Here is a 12,025-nt window from a genome sequence, read left to right as displayed (position 1 = left end):
CCACCTCCACTTTCACCACTACCATCACAATCAACTTTTTTAAAAAAAATATCTTTATTGATTTCAAAGAGGAAGTGAGTGGGATAGAGAGTTAGAAACATCGATGATGAGAGAGAAACATCAATCAGCTGCCTCCTGCACACCGCCCTGGCCGCCCCCGCCGCCCCCCGGGGACATGCCCACAACTGAGGTACATGCCCTTGACCGGAATCGAACCCGGGACCCTTCAGTCCGCAGGACGACGCTCCATCCACTGAGCCAAACCGGTCAGGGCCACCACAATCAACTTTACCACCTCCCTTCCTTTCTGAAATCAATAAAACGATATTTTTTTAAAAAAAGAAAAGGAATAAAAAGGGAATTGAGAGGCACACAAGAGTCGCTGGTCCATAGCAATTCTCAAATCCAGCTGGGAAAATGTTGACATTTCCTTCATTAAAACTCAGTCTGATTTCGGTCCAGGAGTGTCTCCATGGATCTTTTTAAATCTTTTTTAAAAAGATATAATTAATATACCATAAAATTTACTATTTTTAAAGTATACAGTTCAGTGGTTTGGGTATATTTACAATGTTGTGCAACCATCACCACCATCCAATTCCAGGACATTTTCACCATCCTAATCACTCCCCATTCCCTTTGGCCCCTACTAATCTATTTCCTGTTTCATTGGATTTACCTATTCTGACATTTAACATAAATTAAATTATAAAATATATGGCTTTTTGTGTCTAGCTTCTTTTGCTTAACAAAGTTTTCATGGTTCATTCATGTTGTATAAAGTATCAGCACTCCATTTCTTTTTTTATGGCTGAATAATATCACATTTATGGATATGCCATATTTTATTTATCTATTTGTAAATCGATGGGCATTTTGGCTGTTTCCACCTTTTGACTGTTATGAATAATGTTGCTATGAACAAGTCTTCACACAAAAGTTTTCAGTTCTTTAAGGTATATATAACTAGGAGTGAAATTACTGACTCACATGGTAACTCTATGTTCAACTTCTGGCCGAACTGCCAGAATGTTTTTCAAAGCAACTGTCCCATTTTACACTCCCATTAGTAATGAGAGAAGAGTCCAATTTCTCTACATCCTTGCCACACGTTTTCGTACATGTTATTGATTCAATATTTCTTAATAAATGTGAAGTCCTCTCTCCCTGTGGTTTTGACTAGCATTTTCCTAATGCATTTCTCCAAGAGGTAATCTCATGTGTTTACGGACAATTTGTACATCCTCTATGGCTCTGCCTGCTATGCTCTTGATTTTACCTTCTGAAGCACCCTTTTCTATGAAAGGCAGCCCGTTTTTTTTGCGCTGTGTAGTTTTCACAGCCTACTTCTTGCTAGAATTTGGGGGGATTGAACCTGCAACCTTAGCATATGGAGACGATGCTCTAACCAACTCGGCCAGGGCCTTTGAGTTTTTTTATTTCAGTTCTTGTATTTTTCTTTTCTTTTTTTTTAAAAATATATTTTATTGATTTTTTACAGAGAGGAAGGGAGAGAGGTAGAGAGCTAGAAACATCGATGAGAGAGAAACATCGATCAGCTGCCTCCTGCACATCTCCTACTGAGGATGTGCCCGCAACCCAGGTACATGCCCTTGACCGGAATCGAACCTGGGACCCTTCAGTCCGCAGGCTGACGCTCTATCCACTGAGCCAAACCAGCATTGGCAGTTCTTGTATTTTTCAGTTCTAAAATTCCCACTTAGTGGTTCTATATATCTTCTATTTCTTTGCTGAGACTTTCTATTTTTTTGTCATTTGTTTCAATCACGTTTGTAATTGCTCATTGAAGCATATTTGTGATAGCTGCTTTAAAATTCTTATTAGAGAATTCCAGTGTGGAATCATGCATCTGTCCTTTGTGTCTGCTTATTTCACTTGGCATAACATCATCACGGTTCATCTACGTTGTAGGATGTATCAGAATTTAATTTTTCTTAAGGCTGAAAATATTCTATTGTATGTACAGACCATATTTTGCTTATTCATTCAGCAGTTGATGTACACTTGTGTTGTTTCCATCTTTTGGCTATTGTGAATAATGCTGTTATGAACATTGGTGTATAAATCTCATCTGTGTAATTTTAAGCCAGAGTCTGATGGATTCAGTAGTAGCCATTTAGTTTCATATTGTAGTCATGAATGCTGTTCACCAAATCTTTCTAGCTTTCTGCCTTCTGGGAATATGCTAAGATTTCACCTTCTGACTCCCTTGTTTTTGGGTAGGGTCATGTGACTAGTTCTGGCCAATGAATTGTGAGACACATTCCTCTTTTGGACCAGAGCATTTAATTGCCAGTGTAAAAATCCTCTAGAGCAGTGGTTCTCAACCTGTGGGTCGCGACCCCTTTGGGGTCGAACGACCCTTTCACAGGGGTCGCCTAAGACCATCAGAAAACACATATATAATTACATATTGTTTTTGTGATTAATCACTATGCTTTAATTATGTTCAATTTGTAACAATGAAAATACATCCTGCATATCAGATATTTACATGACGATTCATAACAGTAGCAAAATTACAGTTACGAAGTAGCAAAGAAAATAATTTTATGGTTGGGGGTCACCACAACATGAGGAACTGTATTAAAGGGTCGCGGCATGAGGAAGGTTGAGAACCACTGCTCTAGAGCAAGCATGTCAAACGCAAAGGCTAACACGGGCCAAATAAACAAGGTTTAAGTTTATGTGGACCGCAACAAAGCAAAAGCTTCAATTTTCATAGAAACGTAGGTTTATTTCGAAAAGTAAAGTGTAAAAAAAAAAAAAAGCACAAGAGCAATGATAAAATTAATGTTTTCTTCCTGACACTTGGCATCTCTTCTCTGCTACTATCTTTCCTACTTCGGGGGAAATCTTGTTCGCAGTGATTATTTTCAAAACTGACCCAAGGTGAACGTCACTAATTCTGGATCTGACAGGAGACTTATTTCCTTTCATAATTGTAAATAACTGCTCACACAGATAAGTACTTCCAAACATAGAAATAATTTCATATGCGAATTTTCGAGTATTTTCAAACCTGGCAGGTAAATATTTGTAAAATTCAGGCACGCCAACTTCACTGAATTTTGCCTTCAAATCTGAATCACACTGGATCTCAATTACCTCCATTTGCATTTGATTAGGTACTGATTCTATATTTATTGAAAAAATTGAAGAAAATTTGTCTTCCAAATATTTAAAATCTGCAAACCTTGTTTCAAATTCAGTTCTAAGGCTTAAATTTTCTTCTGCGTATTTTTGATACGATGCAGTTTCACCTAAACTTGATTTGTTCATGTTGCATGCCAGAAAGTGCACTAAATCTTCATTTTTCAACTGCTTTTCCCAAAGAACTAGCTTACATTTGAATGCTTTGACTTGGTCACACATGTTTGTAATAATCTGATCTCTTCCTTGCCGTTTTTAAGTTATAACAAAACATATATGTGTTTTGTTATATCAACCATGAAGATAAATCTTGCAACCATATCTTGTCAAAAAACAGGCTTGTGTCTTGATTTTTAGTTATTAAGAACTGACATAGTTCTTCTGTCAAGTCCCAGAATTGTTTAAGAACCTTGGAGCAGGATAGCCAACGTACCTCAGTATAGTAGGACAAACTGCAATATTCGCTGTCTAATTCACTTAAGAAAGCAGAGAACTGTGGCTGATTTAAACTTAGAGATTTTATGAAATTGATAATTTTTTTTGATAGATGTCAACACACTTTCCATGTTTATTACCTTCTTTACGCATAATACTTCTTTTTTTTAAATATATTTTATTGATTTTTTACAGAGAAGAAGGGAGAGAGATAGAGAGCTAGAAACATCGATGAGAGAGAAACATCGATCAGCCGCCTCCTGCACATCTCCCACTGGGGATGTGCCCGCAACCCAGGTACATGTCCTTGACCGGAATCGAACCCGGGACCCTTCAGTCCGCAGGCCGACGCTCTATCCACTGAGCCAAACCGGTTTCGGCCGCATAATACTTCTTGATGTATTATGCAATGAGTATGATAAATCTTGGATCCATTATAAATTTCACTTTGTTTTTTTTGCAGTAATTCCACGAAACCATTGTTTCCGGTCATTGAAGGAGCTCCATCTGTAGCTACAGAAGTTAATTTTGAGAGAGGTAGATTGTGTATTTGCAAGATTGTATATTTGCAAGTTTAAAAACACAATTAAATATATCTTGTCCTGTACTAGTGTTATGCATCGGTACGAGTTCCAACAATTCCTTAAAAATGTTGAAATCCGTGTCGCAAGCACGAAGAAACACAGCTAACTGAGCTACGCCTCCAATATCCGTACTCTCGTCACAGGCAATGGAGAAAGCTTCGAAACTAGGTGATTTTGCTTTGATCTGAATACTTAAATTGTCGGCCAAATCAGTAACTCTTTCCGCAACTGTATTTTGAGACAAAGAGATTCTCTGAAAAGACTTCACATTTCCAGGACAAATAATTTCTGCAGCTTTAATGAGACATTCCTTGATGAAACCACCTTCAGTAAAAGGTTTCGAGGGTTTAGCTATCAATTCTGACAAGAAGTAGCTTGCATGCTCCACTGCTTCACTTTCATGTGATACTTTAGTCACCATGAACTATTGTTTATTCAGCCCCAATTTGAGCTCTTTCAACTTTTCTTGTCTCATTAATCCCTCGTAATTATCATATTTTGACTTATGTTGTTCATAGTGACGATTAATGTTGTGTAACTTTGGTATGCTAATAGCATTATTACATATCAAGCAGATTATTTTATTTTTTACTTCACAGCCAAAAATATTCCAATTCCCACGTTTCTAAGAAATTTTGATGTTCGTCAGCAATTTTTCATTTATTTTTACTACCACTTGATTTCAATAGAGACATGCTGAATACAAAGGGCTGAAATAAATGAGTAATCGTTAACATAAAATAACATTTTAATAAAAATCGAAAGCAACCTAAATATTCTTCAATAGGTGAATGAATAAAATGTGGCACGTCCATATAATGAAATATTACTATTTTTTATTCTTTTAAAAATTGTTTTAAGTATTACATTATGTCTCCCCCCCCCCCCGCCCCCGCAATTGATCCCCCCCACCCCCAGCCACTCCCACCCTCCAGGACAACCCCCCACCCCCCCAGTGTCTGTGTCCATTGGTTATGCTAATATGCATGCATACAAGTCCTTTGGTTGATCTTAACAGTGTCCCCCTCCTTCCACCCAGAATAGTATTTAGTGATAAAAAGAAATGAGGTAGCCCTGACCTGGTGGCTCAGTTGGTTGGAGCATTGTCTTGTACACCAAAGGATTGTGGGTTCAATCCCTGGTCAGGGCACATACAGGAGGCAACTAACTGATCAATGTTTCTCTCTCACATTGATGTTTCCCTCTCTAAGGAAAAAAATCAATAAAAACATATCCTCAGATGAAGATAAAAAAAAGAAGAAATTAGCTGTCACAAGCCGTGAAAAGATATGGAGTAACCTTAAATGCACATTGCTAAGTGAAAAGAGCCAGTCTGAAAAGGCTACATACTATATCATTCCAAACAGATAACGTTCTGGAAAAGGCAAAACTATGGAGACCGTGGAAAGATCAGTGGTTGCCAGGCATTTGGGAGTAGGGAGGGAGGGGTGAATAGGTGGAGCACAGGGGGTATTTTTAAGGCAGCGAAACTATCCTATATGGATACATGTCATTTTACACTTGTCAAACCCATAAAACGTACAATACCAAGAGTTAACCCTAATGAAAACTATGGACTTTGGGTGATAACGATGTGGTCGGTGCTGACAAATGCCAGATGGGGACGGTGGGGTTGGCTGTGTGTGCATGTGGTGGGGTGGAGGTGGGGGTACGTGCATCCTCTGTCTTTGTGCTCAGTTTTGCTGTGAGCCTAAAACTGCTCTCAACAATAAACTCCATTAATTAAAAAACAAGGGCCAAGAAAGAGACTGGAGAGCTTCACTTTTTTGCAATGGAGAAAACACAAAGCATATAATTTTCTGCCTTCACAGAGCACGAGGCAGCAACAGGCTAAGCATCCCTGTTCTGCCACAAGGAATGTCACGGAGGGATTCAACTAATGGGAAGGAAGAAGAATTCTCAGGATGGGACCATTGTCTGGGGTGAGGCTAGTCAATGGACAGACACTGTCCTCGGTATTTGTGAGAAATTGGGGCCCCGTGTGTCTTTAGCTGAGCAGAGACAAGTCTACTGACTATATTCTACTGGGTCCCTGAAATATACCCGTGTACACACAGGCAAACAGCACAGAATGGGGAACTCTCAGCACCTTTTGAAATCTGCAACATGGGCAATGCCAGGGCTTGAAGATAGATTCTTGCGTGTATGGAATCCTGCCTCTGCAGGCTCAAGAGCAACCTGCAAGTTACTGCCCTGTATTCCCGCGTTCACAGGTCCTGAAGCTTTTAAGGCAGTGGTTGGCAAACCACGGCTCTCGAGCCACATGCGGCTCTTTGGCCCCTTGAGTGTGGCTCTTCCACAAAATACCACCTGCGGGCATGCACGTACAGTGCGATTGAAACTTCGTGGCCCGTGCGCAGAAGTCGGTTTTCGGCCTGGGTGAGTCTATTTTGAGGAAGTGGCGTTAGAAGAAGTGGGGGGTGTCGGTCGGTCGGACGACGGGAGACGTGGCGCAGGCGGGCCAGGGGATACGCAGCGGGGGAGGCGCGTGATTCATGAGCGAGTTGAGTGAGCCAGTCAGCAGTCTCATGTGCAGTGGTTAGTGCTAGTTGCGGGTGACAAAAGTACCTACTCAAAGCATAAAGTTACCTGTATTTTTCCAACCAGCTGCAAATCCTACAGGAATTTTTGTCACCAATTTAAGAATTGTAATTCTTTTGTGTTGGTGGCTTTATTATTATAAAATGAAACATTTTTTTAGGTGCCCTGTTTGAGATGGCTACAAAGAAGCAAAGAAAAACGGAAGACAAAAACCGTGAATTTAAAGTTGAATTTAAAGTTGAATATACCTACCTATATAGTTTAAGTTTAAAAAACTTGGCTCTCAAAAGAAATTTCAGTCGTTGTACTGTTGATATTGGGCTCTGTTGACTAATGAGTTTGCCGACCACTGTTTTAAGGGGCTGGTTACAAGAAGGCAAGCCTGGCTGTCCTCTGTGGTGGGACTCTGCCAATTTTTTTTTTTTTTTTTCCTCTTGACATAATTTCAGACTTACAGAACAGTCTACTCTTCACCCAAATTTCTCCAAATGTTAACATTACGGCATTTGTTTTATACCCCTCCCTCCCCTTCTCCCTCTTTCTCTCTCTCTCTCTCTCTCTCTCTCTCTCTCTCACACACACACACACACACACACACCTTCCCCCTACCATTTGAGAATAAGTTTCAGCATGATGCCCCTTTAACCCCAAATACTTCAATGTGCATTCCCTAAAAACAAGGACAGTCCCTTAACCACAGTACAATTCTCAAGATCAGGAAAGTAACATTGGTACAACACTACAATCTTCAGACAATATTCAGGGATTTCCAGTTGTCCTAATGGTTCCCATTATACAAAAGAAAATCTTGGATCATGCATTGCATTCAGTTGCCTTTTATAACATTGACTTTTTGAAGCGTACCAGCCAATTACTTTTATTGGATTCTCCTTAATCTGGGTTTGTCGCCTGTTTCTTCACAATTAGATCCGGGTCATGCATTATTTCACAGGAATGTGTTGCTCTTGGTGCATCATATCAGGAGGCCCCAACACTGGGGAGGTTAATCTGATCACTGGGTTAAGGTGGTGTCCGCCAGGCTTTTCTGCTGAGGATCCTGCCAAGTCTATTTCCCTTGCAAGAAGTCCTCTAATACAGCCCTAGCTGGCTTGGCTCAGTGGATAGAGCGTCAGCCTGCGGACTAAAGGGTCCTGGGTTCGATTCCTGTCAAGGGCACATGCCCAGGTTGCGGGCTCCAACCCCAGTAGGGTGTGTGCAGGAGGCAGCCGATCAATGATTCTCTCTTATCATTGATGTTTCTATCCCTCTCTCTCCCTCTCTCTTCCTCTCTGAAATCAATAAAAATATATTTAAAAAGAAAAAGAAAATGATTATTAAAAAAAAAAAGAAGTCCTCTAATACAAAGGCCGCAGAATGGAGATTGCTCACCGGTGACAGCAAACAACCCTTCAAAACTCAGTTTAAGGGACCGGTGTGCAGAGTCCTCACTGAGCACCCCTCTACAGACTTGGAAGTCTTGGCTTTGTGCCCTGTTGCAGCATTTTACTTGTTGATACTCCCAATAACCAGCACCATGCCTGGCACACGGGTGGTGTTTATAAATGTTGAATGAATGAATGACGGTATAGACTAGGGAAGTGGGAGGTGGTGGTGAGGAGAGATGGAAGAGGAAAAGCCAAGACTGACCATAGACATCTCATGAGGGAAGGAGCCTCTCTTCCCCATACGGATAGTACTGGGGCTTCTCAGGTGCCTCCTCCTCCCTCAGTGCTACCTGGTTGGACTTGCTCCACCTCATTTCAAGCAGAGAGGCGGTGTTTCAGGACTGGAAAGCGGCTGGGTGATTACTGGTGATCTGGGTTATGTGTTCAGGCAAGATCTCACTGGTTCCTATTTTTAAGGGAGCCATTTCCCAGGAGAAAGGCATAAAGAGAGGAGATGTCCTTCAAAGAACAGCACACTCGGTACTGGGGTGGAGCGCGGGGAGGAGAGAAACAAACATCTGGTCACTGACTGACTCACTAAAGTTCGCCAGATCCAAAGAGGAAAGGCTCACAAGGGCTCATCTGCTAGTGGTAATGTCGAGGGAAGTGCCTAAAAGTGAAAAGAAATCTTAGGCCAAAGGTCCATGTGTGGAGAAGTTACTCTGAGCAAGGAGCTAGCCAACAGAAAGGACTCAGCAGCTCACATGAAATCAGAACAATAGATTCTACCAAGGCGACTTGGGGAAGCAAAAAGCAAAAACATCAGGACCAAATTTTAAATGGGATAAAAGAAAAATCTAAATATATCCAAACGGTAAAAATACATCTGTAATCAATTAGAAATAAGAAAAGTAGACATAAACAACCTAAAAAGCAGTCTCGTATTAAAACAGAAAGTCAATTTGCTCAGGAAGTTCATATTTCCTGTCTACTTTGTTTGCTTGGAACACACAGTAGCGCAGACCATCTGGGGTTATTAATTCTGGGGTAAAAAGGTCCGAACCTGGGTAAACAAAGATTAGCAACAAAGTAACAATAATGAAGAGGAACCAGGAACTAAAAAAGAGACCAAGTTCCAATAAATTCAAAGGAACAGAATTCTGGACAAAATTCAGGAGATTCCAGGGAAAACTATTCTGCCATTAGTTAACTTTTTGAACAACAGGGTCCTGGGAGGGCTTTGCTCTTTTATATTTAAAAGTATCACATGTTTCAAATCAATTTCTGTAAAACTTCCACAAAATAATGGAAAGATGTGTAAATCACATATTTAAAAACACCCCCAAAAGCTTCTGCCTTAAAATGTTTGAAAGGGTTGAAGAGAATAAAATGGGGCAGAGAAAGACTTGTTGTGCTTAGCAGATATCTTGCAGAAAGCTTGCAGCCTTGAGCACAGCATAGCTCAGATAACCAGAAGACACCTGGCATGGGAGGAACCAAGGACGGGCCAGACCCTTACGTCAGCAGAGTGGCTTGCAGCCAGCAAAAATTAATAAAAACCTCTCTCTCCCTGCTCTCTTCGCTGATGCCTTTCTCGGTCTCAGCCCACCTGCACCCAGGTGTTGGAAATAAAATCTGTTTTGATACATTATGGCCTCATGTCATAGGTGCTTGACGCAGGCCCACTTCGGACCTTTCAATTTTACAAAGCTCAGTGGCCAGGGTGGCTCAGACAGTTGGAATGTCGTCCCTTACACCAAAAGATCTCGGATTCAATTCCCAGTCATGGCACATACCCAGGTTGCAGGTTCAATCCCTGGTTGGGCTGAGCATGGGAGGCAACTGAATGATGGTTCTCTCTCTCTCTCCCTCTCCCTTCCTCTCTCTTTAAATCCTATATAATAAAGAGGTAATATGCAAATTAACCCTCACAAGATGGCTGCCTACAACCAAGCCGATGGGGATGGGTGCAGTTGGGGGTGACCAGGCCGGCGGGGGGAGCAGTTGAGGGCAATTAGGCTGGCAGAAGGGGGCAGTTGGGGATGACCAGGCCAGCAGGGGGGGCAGTAAAGGGTGACCAGACTGGCAGGGGGGAAGTTAGGAGCGACCAGACTGGCAGGAAGGGGGCAGTTGGGGGCAACCAGGCTGGCGGGGGGCGGGGGGCAGTTAGGGGCGATCAGGCTGGCATGCAGAGGCAGTGAGGAGTGATCAGGCTGGCAAGGGGGAATAGTTAGAGGCGACCAGGCAGGCAGGCAGGTGAGCGATTAGGAGCCAGCGGTCCAGGATTGTGAGAGGGATGTCCAGCTGCCGGTTTAGGCCCAATCCCCGGGACATCCCCCAAGGGGTCCCGGATTGGAGAGGGTGGAGGGTGGGTTGAGGGACCCCCCCCCCCATGCACAAATTTTGTGCACCGGGCCTCTAGTTCAATAATAAAAAGAAAAAAAATACAACTCAAAGCCACTGACTCTGAAAAGGTTAAGGAAATTGGCCCAGGCACTTAGCAAATCACAACTTAACCGTCTGTTGCACCAATGCCCAGAAAACATGCAACGTATTTTGGAAACAAGAGTGTAAATCTTAGCTTCTCAGGTGCCTCCACCTCCTCCCTCCCTGCTAACTAAGGACATTCCAATGCTTAGCCTCAAAAACCCACTGGGAACAGAATCTCAGAAACATCAGAAGAAAATGTTCCTTCTTCTCTTAGAGCTGCAGAAAAGCAGATTCTATTCCACAACATAAAACTAGTTCAGATGAAGGGATCCATGGAGGACACTTGCTAAAGCATGGATCTTTGAGTCTCCCATCATCTCTCCCCTTCCTGGAAGTGGGGACATGAGTCCTGATGGGGAGCTCTGGCATTGGGGTTCCAGGAGAGGCAGGAAAACAAAAGTGCAAGGGGACAGTTTCCATGCTACACAGTTATTGCTGGAAGAGAATTTTAATATGAGTTGGTTCAACTTTCATTTTTTGATAAGGAAACCAAGGCTTGAAAGGCATCAGTGACCATGGCAGGAGCTAGCTCAGTGATGGCGAACCTTTTGAGCTCGGCGTGTCAGCATTTTGAAAAACCCTAACTTAACTCTGGTGCCGTGTCACATATAGAAATTTTTTGATATTTGCAACCATAGTAAGACAAAGACTTATATTTTTGATATTTATTTTATATATTTAAATGCCATTTAACAAAGAAAAATCAACCAAAAAAAATGAGTTCGCGTGTCATAGGTTCGCCATCACTGGCCTAGATGAACTGAAAGCCTGAGTTTCTTTCTACGACCCACAGAAAACAAGCGGAACCGAAAACTTCATGTGCCTAGACCGGAGGCCACAACACCAAAGCTGCAAAGGTGGTTGGGACCACACTGTGTCCCAGCTGGATATCAGGTTGGAGTCAGGTTTAAGTCATTATCCTGTGAGCGATGGGAGCCACTGGGAATTCATGAGCAGAAAAGGTGGTTACAAGGACTGACCTTGAACTTAGAGAGACTTAGATTTTAATCTGGGGCTAGTTAGTAACTTCCTGAGCATCGTTTCCTCCTCCATAAAAAAGGGAAATTAAGCCCAGCTGGTGTGGCTCAGTGGTTGAGCATCGACCTATGAACCGGGAGATCACAATTCGATTCCTGGCCAGGGGACATGCCTGGGTTGTGAGCTGGATCCCCAGTGTAGGGCGTGCAGGAGGCAGCCAATCCATGGTTCTCGCTCATCATTGATGTTTCATTCTCTCACTCCCTCTTCCTTCCTCTCTGAAATCAATAAAAATATTTTTATTTTTTAAAAAATATTTTTACTGATTTCAGAGAGGAAGGGAGAGGGAGAGAGAAATATCAATGCGAGAGAATTATTGATTGGTTACCTCCTGCATGCCCCCTACTGGGGATCCAG

This window comes from Myotis yumanensis, unplaced genomic scaffold (genome assembly GCF_028538775.1).
Source record: "Myotis yumanensis isolate MYYU_CA2020_CCGP unplaced genomic scaffold, mMyoYum1.0.hap1 SCAF_16, whole genome shotgun sequence".
NCBI lineage: Eukaryota > Metazoa > Chordata > Mammalia > Chiroptera > Vespertilionidae > Myotis > Myotis yumanensis.
Note: the sequence above shows the minus strand (reverse complement) of the source record.